Source organism: Brassica napus, unplaced genomic scaffold (genome assembly GCF_020379485.1).
Source record: "Brassica napus cultivar Da-Ae unplaced genomic scaffold, Da-Ae ScsIHWf_1080;HRSCAF=1541, whole genome shotgun sequence".
NCBI lineage: Eukaryota > Viridiplantae > Streptophyta > Magnoliopsida > Brassicales > Brassicaceae > Brassica > Brassica napus.
The window spans coordinates 1-18388 of NW_026014505.1; the positions used below are offsets into that span (position 1 = coordinate 1).

Consider the following 18388-nt stretch of genomic DNA (forward strand, 5'->3'; position numbering starts at 1 on the left):
TAGTGCTGGTATGATCGCACCGTTAGTACATCACTCGCGTTTCCATATATCATTTGTTTCGGCCAATCCAAGTGTAAGGCCGTGGGGCCCACATGATTTTGTGATTTTTTTTTTCGCGGAATAGTGCATCGAGGTTAATGGCGTTAAGAAAGCATCAAAAACAACCTGAAAATCCGATTGGGATCCTTTTTTACGTCCCTTAACTTTCTGCAGCCGTTTGAGGGTCAAAACGGCTGAATTTGGGCCCGAAAAATTGCCACCCCTATTCACCGCCCTTTATGGTTTGGGGCCTTTCCGAAATGGTGCTATGGGCGACGTAGTTCCTCACGGTTCAAAAGTTATGAAGTTTCCAAGTTTAGACTCGTTTTAGGCCGAATAATAAAATAAAAATAATAATAAAAAGGGGTGCAACACGAGGACTTCCCGGGAGGTCACCCATCCTAGTACTACTCTCGCCCAAGCACGCTTAACTGCGGAGTTCTGATGGGATCCGGTGCATTAGTGCTGGTATGATCGCACCCGTTAGTACATCACTCGCGTTTCCATATATCATTTGTTTCGGCCAATCCAAGTGTAAGGCCGTGGGGCCCACATGATTTTGTGATTTTTTTTTCAGCGGAATAGTGCATCGAGGTTAATGGCGTTAAGAAAGCATCAAAAACAACCTGAAAATCCGATTGGGATCCTTTTTTACGTCCCTTAACTTTCTGCAGCCCGTTTGAGGGTCAAAACGGCTGAATTTGGGCCCGAAAAATTGCCACCCCTATTCACCGCCCTTTATGGTTTCTGGGCCTTTCCGAAATGGTGCTATGGGCGACGTAGTTCCTCACGGTTCAAAAGTTATGAAGTTTCCAAGTTTAGACTCGTTTTAGGCCGAATAATAAAATAAAAATAATAATAAAAAGGGGTGCAACACGAGGACTTCCCGGGAGGTCACCCATCCTAGTACTACTCTCGCCCAAGCACGCTTAACTGCGGAGTTCTGATGGGATCCGGTGCATTAGTGCTGGTATGATCGCACCCGTTAGTACATCACTCGCGTTTCCATATATCATTTGTTTCGGCCAATCCAAGTGTAAGGCCGTGGGGCCCACATGATTTTGTGATTTTTTTTTCAGCGGAATAGTGCATCGAGGTTAATGGCGTTAAGAAAGCATCAAAAACAACCTGAAAATCCGATTGGGATCCTTTTTTACGTCCCTTAACTTTCTGCAGCCCGTTTGAGGGTCAAAACGGCTGAATTTGGGCCCGAAAAATTGCCACCCCTATTCACCGCCCTTTATGGTTTCTGGGCCTTTCCGAAATGGTGCTATGGGCGACGTAGTTCCTCACGGTTCAAAAGTTATGAAGTTTCCAAGTTTAGACTCGTTTTAGGCCGAATAATAAAATAAAAATAATAATAAAAGGGGTGCAACACGAGGACTTCCCGGGAGGTCACCCATCCTAGTACTACTCTCGCCCAAGCACGCTTAACTGCGGAGTTCTGATGGGATCCGGTGCATTAGTGCTGGTATGATCGCACCCGTTAGTACATCACTCGCGTTTCCATATATCATTTGTTTCGGCCAATCCAAGTGTAAGGCCGTGGGGCCCACATGATTTTGTGATTTTTTTTTCAGCGGAATAGTGCATCGAGGTTAATGGCGTTAAGAAAGCATCAAAAACAACCTGAAAATCCGATTGGGATCCTTTTTTACGTCCCTTAACTTTCTGCAGCCCGTTTGAGGGTCAAAACGGCTGAATTTGGGCCCGAAAAATTGCCACCCCTATTCACCGCCCTTTATGGTTTCTGGGCCTTTCCGAAATGGTGCTATGGGCGACGTAGTTCCTCACGGTTCAAAAGTTATGAAGTTTCCAAGTTTAGACTCGTTTTAGGCCGAATAATAAAATAAAAATAATAATAAAAAGGGGTGCAACACGAGGACTTCCCGGGAGGTCACCCATCCTAGTACTACTCTCGCCCAAGCACGCTTAACTGCGGAGTTCTGATGGGATCCGGTGCATTAGTGCTGGTATGATCGCACCCGTTAGTACATCACTCGCGTTTCCATATATCATTTGTTTCGGCCAATCCAAGTGTAAGGCCGTGGGGCCCACATGATTTTGTGATTTTTTTTTCAGCGGAATAGTGCATCGAGGTTAATGGCGTTAAGAAAGCATCAAAAACAACCTGAAAATCCGATTGGGATCCTTTTTTACGTCCCTTAACTTTCTGCAGCCCGTTTGAGGGTCAAAACGGCTGAATTTGGGCCCGAAAAATTGCCACCCCTATTCACCGCCCTTTATGGTTTCTGGGCCTTTCCGAAATGGTGCTATGGGCGACGTAGTTCCTCACGGTTCAAAAGTTATGAAGTTTCCAAGTTTAGACTCGTTTTAGGCCGAATAATAAAATAAAAATAATAATAAAAAGGGGTGCAACACGAGGACTTCCCGGGAGGTCACCCATCCTAGTACTACTCTCGCCCAAGCACGCTTAACTGCGGAGTTCTGATGGGATCCGGTGCATTAGTGCTGGTATGATCGCACCCGTTAGTACATCACTCGCGTTTCCATATATCATTTGTTTCGGCCAATCCAAGTGTAAGGCCGTGGGGCCCACATGATTTTGTGATTTTTTTTTTCAGCGGAATAGTGCATCGAGGTTAATGGCGTTAAGAAAGCATCAAAAAAACCTGAAAATCCGATTGGGATCCTTTTTTACGTCCCTTAACTTTCTGCAGCCCGTTTGAGGGTCAAAACGGCTGAATTTGGGCCCGAAAAATTGCCACCCCTATTCACCGCCCTTTATGGTTTCTGGGCCTTTCCGAAATGGTGCTATGGGCGACGTAGTTCCTCACGGTTCAAAAGTTATGAAGTTTCCAAGTTTAGACTCGTTTTAGGCCGAATAATAAAATAAAAATAATAATAAAAAGGGGTGCAACACGAGGACTTCCCGGGAGGTCACCCATCCTAGTACTACTCTCGCCCAAGCACGCTTAACTGCGGAGTTCTGATGGGATCCGGTGCATTAGTGCTGGTATGATCGCACCCGTTAGTACATCACTCGCGTTTCCATATATCATTTGTTTCGGCCAATCCAAGTGTAAGGCCGTGGGGCCCACATGATTTTGTGATTTTTTTTTCAGCGGAATAGTGCATCGAGGTTAATGGCGTTAAGAAAGCATCAAAAACAACCTGAAAATCCGATTGGGATCCTTTTTTACGTCCCTTAACTTTCTGCAGCCCGTTTGAGGGTCAAAACGGCTGAATTTGGGCCCGAAAAATTGCCACCCCTATTCACCGCCCTTTATGGTTTCTGGGCCTTTCCGAAATGGTGCTATGGGCGACGTAGTTCCTCACGGTTCAAAAGTTATGAAGTTTCCAAGTTTAGACTCGTTTTAGGCCGAATAATAAAATAAAAATAATAATAAAAAGGGGTGCAACACGAGGACTTCCCGGGAGGTCACCCATCCTAGTACTACTCTCGCCCAAGCACGCTTAACTGCGGAGTTCTGATGGGATCCGGTGCATTAGTGCTGGTATGATCGCACCCGTTAGTACATCACTCGCGTTTCCATATATCATTTGTTTCGGCCAATCCAAGTGTAAGGCCGTGGGGCCCACATGATTTTGTGATTTTTTTTTCAGCGGAATAGTGCATCGAGGTTAATGGCGTTAAGAAAGCATCAAAAACAACCTGAAAATCCGATTGGGATCCTTTTTTACGTCCCTTAACTTTCTGCAGCCCGTTTGAGGGTCAAAACGGCTGAATTTGGGCCCGAAAAATTGCCACCCCTATTCACCGCCCTTTATGGTTTCTGGGCCTTTCCGAAATGGTGCTATGGGCGACGTAGTTCCTCACGGTTCAAAAGTTATGAAGTTTCCAAGTTTAGACTCGTTTTAGGCCGAATAATAAAATAAAAATAATAATAAAAAGGGGTGCAACACGAGGACTTCCCGGGAGGTCACCCATCCTAGTACTACTCTCGCCCAAGCACGCTTAACTGCGGAGTTCTGATGGGATCCGGTGCATTAGTGCTGGTATGATCGCACCCGTTAGTACATCACTCGCGTTTCCATATATCATTTGTTTCGGCCAATCCAAGTGTAAGGCCGTGGGGCCCACATGATTTTGTGATTTTTTTTTCAGCGGAATAGTGCATCGAGGTTAATGGCGTTAAGAAAGCATCAAAAACAACCTGAAAATCCGATTGGGATCCTTTTTTACGTCCCTTAACTTTCTGCAGCCCGTTTGAGGGTCAAAACGGCTGAATTTGGGCCCGAAAAATTGCCACCCCTATTCACCGCCCTTTATGGTTTCTGGGCCTTTCCGAAATGGTGCTATGGGCGACGTAGTTCCTCACGGTTCAAAAGTTATGAAGTTTCCAAGTTTAGACTCGTTTTAGGCCGAATAATAAAATAAAAATAATAATAAAAAGGGGTGCAACACGAGGACTTCCCGGGAGGTCACCCATCCTAGTACTACTCTCGCCCAAGCACGCTTAACTGCGGAGTTCTGATGGGATCCGGTGCATTAGTGCTGGTATGATCGCACCCGTTAGTACATCACTCGCGTTTCCATATATCATTTGTTTCGGCCAATCCAAGTGTAAGGCCGTGGGGCCCACATGATTTTGTGATTTTTTTTTTCAGCGGAATAGTGCATCGAGGTTAATGGCGTTAAGAAAGCATCAAAAACAACCTGAAAATCCGATTGGGATCCTTTTTTACGTCCCTTAACTTTCTGCAGCCCGTTTGAGGGTCAAAACGGCTGAATTTGGGCCCGAAAAATTGCCACCCCTATTCACCGCCCTTTATGGTTTCTGGGCCTTTCCGAAATGGTGCTATGGGCGACGTAGTTCCTCACGGTTCAAAAGTTATGAAGTTTCCAAGTTTAGACTCGTTTTAGGCCGAATAATAAAATAAAAATAATAATAAAAAGGGGTGCAACACGAGGACTTCCCGGGAGGTCACCCATCCTAGTACTACTCTCGCCCAAGCACGCTTAACTGCGGAGTTCTGATGGGATCCGGTGCATTAGTGCTGGTATGATCGCACCCGTTAGTACATCACTCGCGTTTCCATATATCATTTGTTTCGGCCAATCCAAGTGTAAGGCCGTGGGGCCCACATGATTTTGTGATTTTTTTTTTCAGCGGAATAGTGCATCGAGGTTAATGGCGTTAAGAAAGCATCAAAAACAACCTGAAAATCCGATTGGGATCCTTTTTTACGTCCCTTAACTTTCTGCAGCCCGTTTGAGGGTCAAAACGGCTGAATTTGGGCCCGAAAAATTGCCACCCCTATTCACCGCCCTTTATGGTTTCTGGGCCTTTCCGAAATGGTGCTATGGGCGACGTAGTTCCTCACGGTTCAAAAGTTATGAAGTTTCCAAGTTTAGACTCGTTTTAGGCCGAATAATAAAATAAAAATAATAATAAAAAGGGGTGCAACACGAGGACTTCCCGGGAGGTCACCCATCCTAGTACTACTCTCGCCCAAGCACGCTTAACTGCGGAGTTCTGATGGGATCCGGTGCATTAGTGCTGGTATGATCGCACCCGTTAGTACATCACTCGCGTTTCCATATATCATTTGTTTCGGCCAATCCAAGTGTAAGGCCGTGGGGCCCACATGATTTTGTGATTTTTTTTTCAGCGGAATAGTGCATCGAGGTTAATGGCGTTAAGAAAGCATCAAAAACAACCTGAAAATCCGATTGGGATCCTTTTTTACGTCCCTTAACTTTCTGCAGCCCGTTTGAGGGTCAAAACGGCTGAATTTGGGCCCGAAAAATTGCCACCCCTATTCACCGCCCTTTATGGTTTCTGGGCCTTTCCGAAATGGTGCTATGGGCGACGTAGTTCCTCACGGTTCAAAAGTTATGAAGTTTCCAAGTTTAGACTCGTTTTAGGCCGAATAATAAAATAAAAATAATAATAAAAAGGGGTGCAACACGAGGACTTCCCGGGAGGTCACCCATCCTAGTACTACTCTCGCCCAAGCACGCTTAACTGCGGAGTTCTGATGGGATCCGGTGCATTAGTGCTGGTATGATCGCACCCGTTAGTACATCACTCGCGTTTCCATATATCATTTGTTTCGGCCAATCCAAGTGTAAGGCCGTGGGGCCCACATGATTTTGTGATTTTTTTTTTCAGCGGAATAGTGCATCGAGGTTAATGGCGTTAAGAAAGCATCAAAAACAACCTGAAAATCCGATTGGGATCCTTTTTTACGTCCCTTAACTTTCTGCAGCCCGTTTGAGGGTCAAAACGGCTGAATTTGGGCCCGAAAAATTGCCACCCCTATTCACCGCCCTTTATGGTTTCTGGGCCTTTCCGAAATGGTGCTATGGGCGACGTAGTTCCTCACGGTTCAAAAGTTATGAAGTTTCCAAGTTTAGACTCGTTTTAGGCCGAATAATAAAATAAAAATAATAATAAAAAGGGGTGCAACACGAGGACTTCCCGGGAGGTCACCCATCCTAGTACTACTCTCGCCCAAGCACGCTTAACTGCGGAGTTCTGATGGGATCCGGTGCATTAGTGCTGGTATGATCGCACCCGTTAGTACATCACTCGCGTTTCCATATATCATTTGTTTCGGCCAATCCAAGTGTAAGGCCGTGGGGCCCACATGATTTTGTGATTTTTTTTTTCAGCGGAATAGTGCATCGAGGTTAATGGCGTTAAGAAAGCATCAAAAACAACCTGAAAATCCGATTGGGATCCTTTTTTACGTCCCTTAACTTTCTGCAGCCCGTTTGAGGGTCAAAACGGCTGAATTTGGGCCCGAAAAATTGCCACCCCTATTCACCGCCCTTTATGGTTTCTGGGCCTTTCCGAAATGGTGCTATGGGCGACGTAGTTCCTCACGGTTCAAAAGTTATGAAGTTTCCAAGTTTAGACTCGTTTTAGGCCGAATAATAAAATAAAAATAATAATAAAAAGGGGTGCAACACGAGGACTTCCCGGGAGGTCACCCATCCTAGTACTACTCTCGCCCAAGCACGCTTAACTGCGGAGTTCTGATGGGATCCGGTGCATTAGTGCTGGTATGATCGCACCCGTTAGTACATCACTCGCGTTTCCATATATCATTTGTTTCGGCCAATCCAAGTGTAAGGCCGTGGGGCCCACATGATTTTGTGATTTTTTTTTTCAGCGGAATAGTGCATCGAGGTTAATGGCGTTAAGAAAGCATCAAAAACAACCTGAAAATCCGATTGGGATCCTTTTTTACGTCCCTTAACTTTCTGCAGCCCGTTTGAGGGTCAAAACGGCTGAATTTGGGCCCGAAAAATTGCCACCCCTATTCACCGCCCTTTATGGTTTCTGGGCCTTTCCGAAATGGTGCTATGGGCGACGTAGTTCCTCACGGTTCAAAAGTTATGAAGTTTCCAAGTTTAGACTCGTTTTAGGCCGAATAATAAAATAAAAATAATAATAAAAAGGGGTGCAACACGAGGACTTCCCGGGAGGTCACCCATCCTAGTACTACTCTCGCCCAAGCACGCTTAACTGCGGAGTTCTGATGGGATCCGGTGCATTAGTGCTGGTATGATCGCACCCGTTAGTACATCACTCGCGTTTCCATATATCATTTGTTTCGGCCAATCCAAGTGTAAGGCCGTGGGGCCCACATGATTTTGTGATTTTTTTTTTCAGCGGAATAGTGCATCGAGGTTAATGGCGTTAAGAAAGCATCAAAAACAACCTGAAAATCCGATTGGGATCCTTTTTTACGTCCCTTAACTTTCTGCAGCCCGTTTGAGGGTCAAAACGGCTGAATTTGGGCCCGAAAAATTGCCACCCCTATTCACCGCCCTTTATGGTTTCTGGGCCTTTCCGAAATGGTGCTATGGGCGACGTAGTTCCTCACGGTTCAAAAGTTATGAAGTTTCCAAGTTTAGACTCGTTTTAGGCCGAATAATAAAATAAAAATAATAATAAAAAGGGGTGCAACACGAGGACTTCCCGGGAGGTCACCCATCCTAGTACTACTCTCGCCCAAGCACGCTTAACTGCGGAGTTCTGATGGGATCCGGTGCATTAGTGCTGGTATGATCGCACCCGTTAGTACATCACTCGCGTTTCCATATATCATTTGTTTCGGCCAATCCAAGTGTAAGGCCGTGGGGCCCACATGATTTTGTGATTTTTTTTTTCAGCGGAATAGTGCATCGAGGTTAATGGCGTTAAGAAAGCATCAAAAACAACCTGAAAATCCGATTGGGATCCTTTTTTACGTCCCTTAACTTTCTGCAGCCCGTTTGAGGGTCAAAACGGCTGAATTTGGGCCCGAAAAATTGCCACCCCTATTCACCGCCCTTTATGGTTTCTGGGCCTTTCCGAAATGGTGCTATGGGCGACGTAGTTCCTCACGGTTCAAAAGTTATGAAGTTTCCAAGTTTAGACTCGTTTTAGGCCGAATAATAAAATAAAAATAATAATAAAAAGGGGTGCAACACGAGGACTTCCCGGGAGGTCACCCATCCTAGTACTACTCTCGCCCAAGCACGCTTAACTGCGGAGTTCTGATGGGATCCGGTGCATTAGTGCTGGTATGATCGCACCCGTTAGTACATCACTCGCGTTTCCATATATCATTTGTTTCGGCCAATCCAAGTGTAAGGCCGTGGGGCCCACATGATTTTGTGATTTTTTTTTTCAGCGGAATAGTGCATCGAGGTTAATGGCGTTAAGAAAGCATCAAAAACAACCTGAAAATCCGATTGGGATCCTTTTTTACGTCCCTTAACTTTCTGCAGCCCGTTTGAGGGTCAAAACGGCTGAATTTGGGCCCGAAAAATTGCCACCCCTATTCACCGCCCTTTATGGTTTCTGGGCCTTTCCGAAATGGTGCTATGGGCGACGTAGTTCCTCACGGTTCAAAAGTTATGAAGTTTCCAAGTTTAGACTCGTTTTAGGCCGAATAATAAAATAAAAATAATAATAAAAAGGGGTGCAACACGAGGACTTCCCGGGAGGTCACCCATCCTAGTACTACTCTCGCCCAAGCACGCTTAACTGCGGAGTTCTGATGGGATCCGGTGCATTAGTGCTGGTATGATCGCACCCGTTAGTACATCACTCGCGTTTCCATATATCATTTGTTTCGGCCAATCCAAGTGTAAGGCCGTGGGGCCCACATGATTTTGTGATTTTTTTTTTCAGCGGAATAGTGCATCGAGGTTAATGGCGTTAAGAAAGCATCAAAAACAACCTGAAAATCCGATTGGGATCCTTTTTTACGTCCCTTAACTTTCTGCAGCCCGTTTGAGGGTCAAAACGGCTGAATTTGGGCCCGAAAAATTGCCACCCCTATTCACCGCCCTTTATGGTTTCTGGGCCTTTCCGAAATGGTGCTATGGGCGACGTAGTTCCTCACGGTTCAAAAGTTATGAAGTTTCCAAGTTTAGACTCGTTTTAGGCCGAATAATAAAATAAAAATAATAATAAAAAGGGGTGCAACACGAGGACTTCCCGGGAGGTCACCCATCCTAGTACTACTCTCGCCCAAGCACGCTTAACTGCGGAGTTCTGATGGGATCCGGTGCATTAGTGCTGGTATGATCGCACCCGTTAGTACATCACTCGCGTTTCCATATATCATTTGTTTCGGCCAATCCAAGTGTAAGGCCGTGGGGCCCACATGATTTTGTGATTTTTTTTTTCAGCGGAATAGTGCATCGAGGTTAATGGCGTTAAGAAAGCATCAAAAACAACCTGAAAATCCGATTGGGATCCTTTTTTACGTCCCTTAACTTTCTGCAGCCCGTTTGAGGGTCAAAACGGCTGAATTTGGGCCCGAAAAATTGCCACCCCTATTCACCGCCCTTTATGGTTTCTGGGCCTTTCCGAAATGGTGCTATGGGCGACGTAGTTCCTCACGGTTCAAAAGTTATGAAGTTTCCAAGTTTAGACTCGTTTTAGGCCGAATAATAAAATAAAAATAATAATAAAAAGGGGTGCAACACGAGGACTTCCCGGGAGGTCACCCATCCTAGTACTACTCTCGCCCAAGCACGCTTAACTGCGGAGTTCTGATGGGATCCGGTGCATTAGTGCTGGTATGATCGCACCCGTTAGTACATCACTCGCGTTTCCATATATCATTTGTTTCGGCCAATCCAAGTGTAAGGCCGTGGGGCCCACATGATTTTGTGATTTTTTTTTTCAGCGGAATAGTGCATCGAGGTTAATGGCGTTAAGAAAGCATCAAAAACAACCTGAAAATCCGATTGGGATCCTTTTTTACGTCCCTTAACTTTCTGCAGCCCGTTTGAGGGTCAAAACGGCTGAATTTGGGCCCGAAAAATTGCCACCCCTATTCACCGCCCTTTATGGTTTCTGGGCCTTTCCGAAATGGTGCTATGGGCGACGTAGTTCCTCACGGTTCAAAAGTTATGAAGTTTCCAAGTTTAGACTCGTTTTAGGCCGAATAATAAAATAAAAATAATAATAAAAAGGGGTGCAACACGAGGACTTCCCGGGAGGTCACCCATCCTAGTACTACTCTCGCCCAAGCACGCTTAACTGCGGAGTTCTGATGGGATCCGGTGCATTAGTGCTGGTATGATCGCACCCGTTAGTACATCACTCGCGTTTCCATATATCATTTGTTTCGGCCAATCCAAGTGTAAGGCCGTGGGGCCCACATGATTTTGTGATTTTTTTTTTCAGCGGAATAGTGCATCGAGGTTAATGGCGTTAAGAAAGCATCAAAAACAACCTGAAAATCCGATTGGGATCCTTTTTTACGTCCCTTAACTTTCTGCAGCCCGTTTGAGGGTCAAAACGGCTGAATTTGGGCCCGAAAAATTGCCACCCCTATTCACCGCCCTTTATGGTTTCTGGGCCTTTCCGAAATGGTGCTATGGGCGACGTAGTTCCTCACGGTTCAAAAGTTATGAAGTTTCCAAGTTTAGACTCGTTTTAGGCCGAATAATAAAATAAAAATAATAATAAAAAGGGGTGCAACACGAGGACTTCCCGGGAGGTCACCCATCCTAGTACTACTCTCGCCCAAGCACGCTTAACTGCGGAGTTCTGATGGGATCCGGTGCATTAGTGCTGGTATGATCGCACCCGTTAGTACATCACTCGCGTTTCCATATATCATTTGTTTCGGCCAATCCAAGTGTAAGGCCGTGGGGCCCACATGATTTTGTGATTTTTTTTTTCAGCGGAATAGTGCATCGAGGTTAATGGCGTTAAGAAAGCATCAAAAACAACCTGAAAATCCGATTGGGATCCTTTTTTACGTCCCTTAACTTTCTGCAGCCCGTTTGAGGGTCAAAACGGCTGAATTTGGGCCCGAAAAATTGCCACCCCTATTCACCGCCCTTTATGGTTTCTGGGCCTTTCCGAAATGGTGCTATGGGCGACGTAGTTCCTCACGGTTCAAAAGTTATGAAGTTTCCAAGTTTAGACTCGTTTTAGGCCGAATAATAAAATAAAAATAATAATAAAAAGGGGTGCAACACGAGGACTTCCCGGGAGGTCACCCATCCTAGTACTACTCTCGCCCAAGCACGCTTAACTGCGGAGTTCTGATGGGATCCGGTGCATTAGTGCTGGTATGATCGCACCCGTTAGTACATCACTCGCGTTTCCATATATCATTTGTTTCGGCCAATCCAAGTGTAAGGCCGTGGGGCCCACATGATTTTGTGATTTTTTTTTTCAGCGGAATAGTGCATCGAGGTTAATGGCGTTAAGAAAGCATCAAAAACAACCTGAAAATCCGATTGGGATCCTTTTTTACGTCCCTTAACTTTCTGCAGCCCGTTTGAGGGTCAAAACGGCTGAATTTGGGCCCGAAAAATTGCCACCCCTATTCACCGCCCTTTATGGTTTCTGGGCCTTTCCGAAATGGTGCTATGGGCGACGTAGTTCCTCACGGTTCAAAAGTTATGAAGTTTCCAAGTTTAGACTCGTTTTAGGCCGAATAATAAAATAAAAATAATAATAAAAAGGGGTGCAACACGAGGACTTCCCGGGAGGTCACCCATCCTAGTACTACTCTCGCCCAAGCACGCTTAACTGCGGAGTTCTGATGGGATCCGGTGCATTAGTGCTGGTATGATCGCACCCGTTAGTACATCACTCGCGTTTCCATATATCATTTGTTTCGGCCAATCCAAGTGTAAGGCCGTGGGGCCCACATGATTTTGTGATTTTTTTTTCAGCGGAATAGTGCATCGAGGTTAATGGCGTTAAGAAAGCATCAAAAACAACCTGAAAATCCGATTGGGATCCTTTTTTACGTCCCTTAACTTTCTGCAGCCCGTTTGAGGGTCAAAACGGCTGAATTTGGGCCCGAAAAATTGCCACCCCTATTCACCGCCCTTTATGGTTTCTGGGCCTTTCCGAAATGGTGCTATGGGCGACGTAGTTCCTCACGGTTCAAAAGTTATGAAGTTTCCAAGTTTAGACTCGTTTTAGGCCGAATAATAAAATAAAAATAATAATAAAAAGGGGTGCAACACGAGGACTTCCCGGGAGGTCACCCATCCTAGTACTACTCTCGCCCAAGCACGCTTAACTGCGGAGTTCTGATGGGATCCGGTGCATTAGTGCTGGTATGATCGCACCCGTTAGTACATCACTCGCGTTTCCATATATCATTTGTTTCGGCCAATCCAAGTGTAAGGCCGTGGGGCCCACATGATTTTGTGATTTTTTTTTTCAGCGGAATAGTGCATCGAGGTTAATGGCGTTAAGAAAGCATCAAAAACAACCTGAAAATCCGATTGGGATCCTTTTTTACGTCCCTTAACTTTCTGCAGCCCGTTTGAGGGTCAAAACGGCTGAATTTGGGCCCGAAAAATTGCCACCCCTATTCACCGCCCTTTATGGTTTCTGGGCCTTTCCGAAATGGTGCTATGGGCGACGTAGTTCCTCACGGTTCAAAAGTTATGAAGTTTCCAAGTTTAGACTCGTTTTAGGCCGAATAATAAAATAAAAATAATAATAAAAAGGGGTGCAACACGAGGACTTCCCGGGAGGTCACCCATCCTAGTACTACTCTCGCCCAAGCACGCTTAACTGCGGAGTTCTGATGGGATCCGGTGCATTAGTGCTGGTATGATCGCACCCGTTAGTACATCACTCGCGTTTCCATATATCATTTGTTTCGGCCAATCCAAGTGTAAGGCCGTGGGGCCCACATGATTTTGTGATTTTTTTTTCAGCGGAATAGTGCATCGAGGTTAATGGCGTTAAGAAAGCATCAAAAACAACCTGAAAATCCGATTGGGATCCTTTTTTACGTCCCTTAACTTTCTGCAGCCCGTTTGAGGGTCAAAACGGCTGAATTTGGGCCCGAAAAATTGCCACCCCTATTCACCGCCCTTTATGGTTTCTGGGCCTTTCCGAAATGGTGCTATGGGCGACGTAGTTCCTCACGGTTCAAAAGTTATGAAGTTTCCAAGTTTAGACTCGTTTTAGGCCGAATAATAAAATAAAAATAATAATAAAAAGGGGTGCAACACGAGGACTTCCCGGGAGGTCACCCATCCTAGTACTACTCTCGCCCAAGCACGCTTAACTGCGGAGTTCTGATGGGATCCGGTGCATTAGTGCTGGTATGATCGCACCCGTTAGTACATCACTCGCGTTTCCATATATCATTTGTTTCGGCCAATCCAAGTGTAAGGCCGTGGGGCCCACATGATTTTGTGATTTTTTTTTCAGCGGAATAGTGCATCGAGGTTAATGGCGTTAAGAAAGCATCAAAAACAACCTGAAAATCCGATTGGGATCCTTTTTTACGTCCCTTAACTTTCTGCAGCCCGTTTGAGGGTCAAAACGGCTGAATTTGGGCCCGAAAAATTGCCACCCCTATTCACCGCCCTTTATGGTTTCTGGGCCTTTCCGAAATGGTGCTATGGGCGACGTAGTTCCTCACGGTTCAAAAGTTATGAAGTTTCCAAGTTTAGACTCGTTTTAGGCCGAATAATAAAATAAAAATAATAATAAAAAGGGGTGCAACACGAGGACTTCCCGGGAGGTCACCCATCCTAGTACTACTCTCGCCCAAGCACGCTTAACTGCGGAGTTCTGATGGGATCCGGTGCATTAGTGCTGGTATGATCGCACCCGTTAGTACATCACTCGCGTTTCCATATATCATTTGTTTCGGCCAATCCAAGTGTAAGGCCGTGGGGCCCACATGATTTTGTGATTTTTTTTTCAGCGGAATAGTGCATCGAGGTTAATGGCGTTAAGAAAGCATCAAAAACAACCTGAAAATCCGATTGGGATCCTTTTTTACGTCCCTTAACTTTCTGCAGCCCGTTTGAGGGTCAAAACGGCTGAATTTGGGCCCGAAAAATTGCCACCCCTATTCACCGCCCTTTATGGTTTCTGGGCCTTTCCGAAATGGTGCTATGGGCGACGTAGTTCCTCACGGTTCAAAAGTTATGAAGTTTCCAAGTTTAGACTCGTTTTAGGCCGAATAATAAAATAAAAATAATAATAAAAAGGGGTGCAACACGAGGACTTCCCGGGAGGTCACCCATCCTAGTACTACTCTCGCCCAAGCACGCTTAACTGCGGAGTTCTGATGGGATCCGGTGCATTAGTGCTGGTATGATCGCACCCGTTAGTACATCACTCGCGTTTCCATATATCATTTGTTTCGGCCAATCCAAGTGTAAGGCCGTGGGGCCCACATGATTTTGTGATTTTTTTTTCAGCGGAATAGTGCATCGAGGTTAATGGCGTTAAGAAAGCATCAAAAACAACCTGAAAATCCGATTGGGATCCTTTTTTACGTCCCTTAACTTTCTGCAGCCCGTTTGAGGGTCAAAACGGCTGAATTTGGGCCCGAAAAATTGCCACCCCTATTCACCGCCCTTTATGGTTTCTGGGCCTTTCCGAAATGGTGCTATGGGCGACGTAGTTCCTCACGGTTCAAAAGTTATGAAGTTTCCAAGTTTAGACTCGTTTTAGGCCGAATAATAAAATAAAAATAATAATAAAAAGGGGTGCAACACGAGGACTTCCCGGGAGGTCACCCATCCTAGTACTACTCTCGCCCAAGCACGCTTAACTGCGGAGTTCTGATGGGATCCGGTGCATTAGTGCTGGTATGATCGCACCCGTTAGTACATCACTCGCGTTTCCATATATCATTTGTTTCGGCCAATCCAAGTGTAAGGCCGTGGGGCCCACATGATTTTGTGATTTTTTTTTCAGCGGAATAGTGCATCGAGGTTAATGGCGTTAAGAAAGCATCAAAAACAACCTGAAAATCCGATTGGGATCCTTTTTTACGTCCCTTAACTTTCTGCAGCCCGTTTGAGGGTCAAAACGGCTGAATTTGGGCCCGAAAAATTGCCACCCCTATTCACCGCCCTTTATGGTTTCTGGGCCTTTCCGAAATGGTGCTATGGGCGACGTAGTTCCTCACGGTTCAAAAGTTATGAAGTTTCCAAGTTTAGACTCGTTTTAGGCCGAATAATAAAATAAAAATAATAATAAAAAGGGGTGCAACACGAGGACTTCCCGGGAGGTCACCCATCCTAGTACTACTCTCGCCCAAGCACGCTTAACTGCGGAGTTCTGATGGGATCCGGTGCATTAGTGCTGGTATGATCGCACCCGTTAGTACATCACTCGCGTTTCCATATATCATTTGTTTCGGCCAATCCAAGTGTAAGGCCGTGGGGCCCACATGATTTTGTGATTTTTTTTTTCAGCGGAATAGTGCATCGAGGTTAATGGCGTTAAGAAAGCATCAAAAACAACCTGAAAATCCGATTGGGATCCTTTTTTACGTCCCTTAACTTTCTGCAGCCCGTTTGAGGGTCAAAACGGCTGAATTTGGGCCCGAAAAATTGCCACCCCTATTCACCGCCCTTTATGGTTTCTGGGCCTTTCCGAAATGGTGCTATGGGCGACGTAGTTCCTCACGGTTCAAAAGTTATGAAGTTTCCAAGTTTAGACTCGTTTTAGGCCGAATAATAAAATAAAAATAATAATAAAAAGGGGTGCAACACGAGGACTTCCCGGGAGGTCACCCATCCTAGTACTACTCTCGCCCAAGCACGCTTAACTGCGGAGTTCTGATGGGATCCGGTGCATTAGTGCTGGTATGATCGCACCCGTTAGTACATCACTCGCGTTTCCATATATCATTTGTTTCGGCCAATCCAAGTGTAAGGCCGTGGGGCCCACATGATTTTGTGATTTTTTTTTTCAGCGGAATAGTGCATCGAGGTTAATGGCGTTAAGAAAGCATCAAAAACAACCTGAAAATCCGATTGGGATCCTTTTTTACGTCCCTTAACTTTCTGCAGCCCGTTTGAGGGTCAAAACGGCTGAATTTGGGCCCGAAAAATTGCCACCCCTATTCACCGCCCTTTATGGTTTCTGGGCCTTTCCGAAATGGTGCTATGGGCGACGTAGTTCCTCACGGTTCAAAAGTTATGAAGTTTCCAAGTTTAGACTCGTTTTAGGCCGAATAATAAAATAAAAATAATAATAAAAAGGGGTGCAACACGAGGACTTCCCGGGAGGTCACCCATCCTAGTACTACTCTCGCCCAAGCACGCTTAACTGCGGAGTTCTGATGGGATCCGGTGCATTAGTGCTGGTATGATCGCACCCGTTAGTACATCACTCGCGTTTCCATATATCATTTGTTTCGGCCAATCCAAGTGTAAGGCCGTGGGGCCCACATGATTTTGTGATTTTTTTTTTCAGCGGAATAGTGCATCGAGGTTAATGGCGTTAAGAAAGCATCAAAAACAACCTGAAAATCCGATTGGGATCCTTTTTTACGTCCCTTAACTTTCTGCAGCCCGTTTGAGGGTCAAAACGGCTGAATTTGGGCCCGAAAAATTGCCACCCCTATTCACCGCCCTTTATGGTTTCTGGGCCTTTCCGAAATGGTGCTATGGGCGACGTAGTTCCTCACGGTTCAAAAGTTATGAAGTTTCCAAGTTTAGACTCGTTTTAGGCCGAATAATAAAATAAAAATAATAATAAAAAGGGGTGCAACACGAGGACTTCCCGGGAGGTCACCCATCCTAGTACTACTCTCGCCCAAGCACGCTTAACTGCGGAGTTCTGATGGGATCCGGTGCATTAGTGCTGGTATGATCGCACCCGTTAGTACATCACTCGCGTTTCCATATATCATTTGTTTCGGCCAATCCAAGTGTAAGGCCGTGGGGCCCACATGATTTTGTGATTTTTTTTTTCAGCGGAATAGTGCATCGAGGTTAATGGCGTTAAGAAAGCATCAAAAACAACCTGAAAATCCGATTGGGATCCTTTTTTACGTCCCTTAACTTTCTGCAGCCCGTTTGAGGGTCAAAACGGCTGAATTTGGGCCCGAAAAATTGCCACCCCTATTCACCGCCCTTTATGGTTTCTGGGCCTTTCCGAAATGGTGCTATGGGCGACGTAGTTCCTCACGGTTCAAAAGTTATGAAGTTTCCAAGTTTAGACTCGTTTTAGGCCGAATAATAAAATAAAAATAATAATAAAAAGGGGTGCAACACGAGGACTTCCCGGGAGGTCACCCATCCTAGTACTACTCTCGCCCAAGCACGCTTAACTGCGGAGTTCTGATGGGATCCGGTGCATTAGTGCTGGTATGATCGCACCCGTTAGTACATCACTCGCGTTTCCATATATCATTTGTTTCGGCCAATCCAAGTGTAAGGCCGTGGGGCCCACATGATTTTGTGATTTTTTTTTTCAGCGGAATAGTGCATCGAGGTTAATGGCGTTAAGAAAGCATCAAAAACAACCTGAAAATCCGATTGGGATCCTTTTTTACGTCCCTTAACTTTCTGCAGCCCGTTTGAGGGTCAAAACGGCTGAATTTGGGCCCGAAAAATTGCCACCCCTATTCACCGCCCTTTATGGTTTCTGGGCCTTTCCGAAATGGTGCTATGGGCGACGTAGTTCCTCACGGTTCAAAAGTTATGAAGTTTCCAAGTTTAGACTCGTTTTAGGCCGAATAATAAAATAAAAATAATAATAAAAAGGGGTGCAACACGAGGACTTCCCGGGAGGTCACCCATCCTAGTACTACTCTCGCCCAAGCACGCTTAACTGCGGAGTTCTGATGGGATCCGGTGCATTAGTGCTGGTATGATCGCACCCGTTAGTACATCACTCGCGTTTCCATATATCATTTGTTTCGGCCAATCCAAGTGTAAGGCCGTGGGGCCCACATGATTTTGTGATTTTTTTTTCAGCGGAATAGTGCATCGAGGTTAATGGCGTTAAGAAAGCATCAAAAACAACCTGAAAATCCGATTGGGATCCTTTTTTACGTCCCTTAACTTTCTGCAGCCCGTTTGAGGGTCAAAACGGCTGAATTTGGGCCCGAAAAATTGCCACCCCTATTCACCGCCCTTTATGGTTTCTGGGCCTTTCCG

The 18388-nt window shown here is 45.6% G+C and overlaps 36 non-coding genes across 36 annotated transcripts; all 36 read right to left on the reverse strand.

Moving 5' to 3' along the window:
* Positions 1–402: 402 nt before the first annotated feature.
* On the reverse strand, positions 403–521 carry LOC125595582. The gene has a single exon (XR_007330409.1). It is a non-coding gene; the product is annotated as a 5S ribosomal RNA (ribosomal RNA).
* Positions 522–904: 383 nt separating this feature from the next.
* Positions 905–1023, reverse strand: LOC125595663. The gene has a single exon (XR_007330490.1). It is a non-coding gene; the product is annotated as a 5S ribosomal RNA (ribosomal RNA).
* A 382-nt stretch (positions 1024–1405) lies between these two features.
* LOC125595674 lies at positions 1406–1524 on the reverse strand. Its single transcript, XR_007330501.1, has one exon. It is a non-coding gene; the product is annotated as a 5S ribosomal RNA (ribosomal RNA).
* A 383-nt stretch (positions 1525–1907) lies between these two features.
* On the reverse strand, positions 1908–2026 carry LOC125595685. Its single transcript, XR_007330513.1, has one exon. It is a non-coding gene; the product is annotated as a 5S ribosomal RNA (ribosomal RNA).
* Positions 2027–2409: 383 nt separating this feature from the next.
* LOC125595697 lies at positions 2410–2528 on the reverse strand. The gene has a single exon (XR_007330524.1). It is a non-coding gene; the product is annotated as a 5S ribosomal RNA (ribosomal RNA).
* A 383-nt stretch (positions 2529–2911) lies between these two features.
* LOC125595588 lies at positions 2912–3030 on the reverse strand. The gene has a single exon (XR_007330415.1). It is a non-coding gene; the product is annotated as a 5S ribosomal RNA (ribosomal RNA).
* A 383-nt stretch (positions 3031–3413) lies between these two features.
* Positions 3414–3532, reverse strand: LOC125595600. Its single transcript, XR_007330426.1, has one exon. It is a non-coding gene; the product is annotated as a 5S ribosomal RNA (ribosomal RNA).
* Positions 3533–3915: 383 nt separating this feature from the next.
* Positions 3916–4034, reverse strand: LOC125595611. Its single transcript, XR_007330437.1, has one exon. It is a non-coding gene; the product is annotated as a 5S ribosomal RNA (ribosomal RNA).
* Positions 4035–4417: 383 nt separating this feature from the next.
* On the reverse strand, positions 4418–4536 carry LOC125595622. The gene has a single exon (XR_007330448.1). It is a non-coding gene; the product is annotated as a 5S ribosomal RNA (ribosomal RNA).
* Positions 4537–4920: 384 nt separating this feature from the next.
* On the reverse strand, positions 4921–5039 carry LOC125595633. The gene has a single exon (XR_007330461.1). It is a non-coding gene; the product is annotated as a 5S ribosomal RNA (ribosomal RNA).
* Positions 5040–5423: 384 nt separating this feature from the next.
* LOC125595644 lies at positions 5424–5542 on the reverse strand. The gene has a single exon (XR_007330473.1). It is a non-coding gene; the product is annotated as a 5S ribosomal RNA (ribosomal RNA).
* A 383-nt stretch (positions 5543–5925) lies between these two features.
* On the reverse strand, positions 5926–6044 carry LOC125595655. The gene has a single exon (XR_007330484.1). It is a non-coding gene; the product is annotated as a 5S ribosomal RNA (ribosomal RNA).
* A 384-nt stretch (positions 6045–6428) lies between these two features.
* On the reverse strand, positions 6429–6547 carry LOC125595660. Its single transcript, XR_007330487.1, has one exon. It is a non-coding gene; the product is annotated as a 5S ribosomal RNA (ribosomal RNA).
* A 384-nt stretch (positions 6548–6931) lies between these two features.
* Positions 6932–7050, reverse strand: LOC125595661. Its single transcript, XR_007330488.1, has one exon. It is a non-coding gene; the product is annotated as a 5S ribosomal RNA (ribosomal RNA).
* A 384-nt stretch (positions 7051–7434) lies between these two features.
* LOC125595662 lies at positions 7435–7553 on the reverse strand. Its single transcript, XR_007330489.1, has one exon. It is a non-coding gene; the product is annotated as a 5S ribosomal RNA (ribosomal RNA).
* Positions 7554–7937: 384 nt separating this feature from the next.
* Positions 7938–8056, reverse strand: LOC125595664. The gene has a single exon (XR_007330491.1). It is a non-coding gene; the product is annotated as a 5S ribosomal RNA (ribosomal RNA).
* A 384-nt stretch (positions 8057–8440) lies between these two features.
* LOC125595665 lies at positions 8441–8559 on the reverse strand. The gene has a single exon (XR_007330492.1). It is a non-coding gene; the product is annotated as a 5S ribosomal RNA (ribosomal RNA).
* A 384-nt stretch (positions 8560–8943) lies between these two features.
* Positions 8944–9062, reverse strand: LOC125595666. The gene has a single exon (XR_007330493.1). It is a non-coding gene; the product is annotated as a 5S ribosomal RNA (ribosomal RNA).
* A 384-nt stretch (positions 9063–9446) lies between these two features.
* On the reverse strand, positions 9447–9565 carry LOC125595667. Its single transcript, XR_007330494.1, has one exon. It is a non-coding gene; the product is annotated as a 5S ribosomal RNA (ribosomal RNA).
* A 384-nt stretch (positions 9566–9949) lies between these two features.
* On the reverse strand, positions 9950–10068 carry LOC125595668. Its single transcript, XR_007330495.1, has one exon. It is a non-coding gene; the product is annotated as a 5S ribosomal RNA (ribosomal RNA).
* A 384-nt stretch (positions 10069–10452) lies between these two features.
* Positions 10453–10571, reverse strand: LOC125595669. The gene has a single exon (XR_007330496.1). It is a non-coding gene; the product is annotated as a 5S ribosomal RNA (ribosomal RNA).
* Positions 10572–10955: 384 nt separating this feature from the next.
* Positions 10956–11074, reverse strand: LOC125595670. Its single transcript, XR_007330497.1, has one exon. It is a non-coding gene; the product is annotated as a 5S ribosomal RNA (ribosomal RNA).
* Positions 11075–11458: 384 nt separating this feature from the next.
* On the reverse strand, positions 11459–11577 carry LOC125595671. The gene has a single exon (XR_007330498.1). It is a non-coding gene; the product is annotated as a 5S ribosomal RNA (ribosomal RNA).
* Positions 11578–11961: 384 nt separating this feature from the next.
* LOC125595672 lies at positions 11962–12080 on the reverse strand. The gene has a single exon (XR_007330499.1). It is a non-coding gene; the product is annotated as a 5S ribosomal RNA (ribosomal RNA).
* A 383-nt stretch (positions 12081–12463) lies between these two features.
* LOC125595673 lies at positions 12464–12582 on the reverse strand. The gene has a single exon (XR_007330500.1). It is a non-coding gene; the product is annotated as a 5S ribosomal RNA (ribosomal RNA).
* A 384-nt stretch (positions 12583–12966) lies between these two features.
* LOC125595675 lies at positions 12967–13085 on the reverse strand. Its single transcript, XR_007330502.1, has one exon. It is a non-coding gene; the product is annotated as a 5S ribosomal RNA (ribosomal RNA).
* A 383-nt stretch (positions 13086–13468) lies between these two features.
* On the reverse strand, positions 13469–13587 carry LOC125595676. Its single transcript, XR_007330503.1, has one exon. It is a non-coding gene; the product is annotated as a 5S ribosomal RNA (ribosomal RNA).
* Positions 13588–13970: 383 nt separating this feature from the next.
* Positions 13971–14089, reverse strand: LOC125595677. Its single transcript, XR_007330505.1, has one exon. It is a non-coding gene; the product is annotated as a 5S ribosomal RNA (ribosomal RNA).
* A 383-nt stretch (positions 14090–14472) lies between these two features.
* Positions 14473–14591, reverse strand: LOC125595678. The gene has a single exon (XR_007330506.1). It is a non-coding gene; the product is annotated as a 5S ribosomal RNA (ribosomal RNA).
* Positions 14592–14974: 383 nt separating this feature from the next.
* Positions 14975–15093, reverse strand: LOC125595679. Its single transcript, XR_007330507.1, has one exon. It is a non-coding gene; the product is annotated as a 5S ribosomal RNA (ribosomal RNA).
* Positions 15094–15476: 383 nt separating this feature from the next.
* On the reverse strand, positions 15477–15595 carry LOC125595680. The gene has a single exon (XR_007330508.1). It is a non-coding gene; the product is annotated as a 5S ribosomal RNA (ribosomal RNA).
* A 384-nt stretch (positions 15596–15979) lies between these two features.
* On the reverse strand, positions 15980–16098 carry LOC125595681. The gene has a single exon (XR_007330509.1). It is a non-coding gene; the product is annotated as a 5S ribosomal RNA (ribosomal RNA).
* Positions 16099–16482: 384 nt separating this feature from the next.
* LOC125595682 lies at positions 16483–16601 on the reverse strand. Its single transcript, XR_007330510.1, has one exon. It is a non-coding gene; the product is annotated as a 5S ribosomal RNA (ribosomal RNA).
* Positions 16602–16985: 384 nt separating this feature from the next.
* LOC125595683 lies at positions 16986–17104 on the reverse strand. The gene has a single exon (XR_007330511.1). It is a non-coding gene; the product is annotated as a 5S ribosomal RNA (ribosomal RNA).
* A 384-nt stretch (positions 17105–17488) lies between these two features.
* On the reverse strand, positions 17489–17607 carry LOC125595684. The gene has a single exon (XR_007330512.1). It is a non-coding gene; the product is annotated as a 5S ribosomal RNA (ribosomal RNA).
* A 384-nt stretch (positions 17608–17991) lies between these two features.
* LOC125595686 lies at positions 17992–18110 on the reverse strand. Its single transcript, XR_007330514.1, has one exon. It is a non-coding gene; the product is annotated as a 5S ribosomal RNA (ribosomal RNA).
* Positions 18111–18388: the final 278 nt, after the last annotated feature.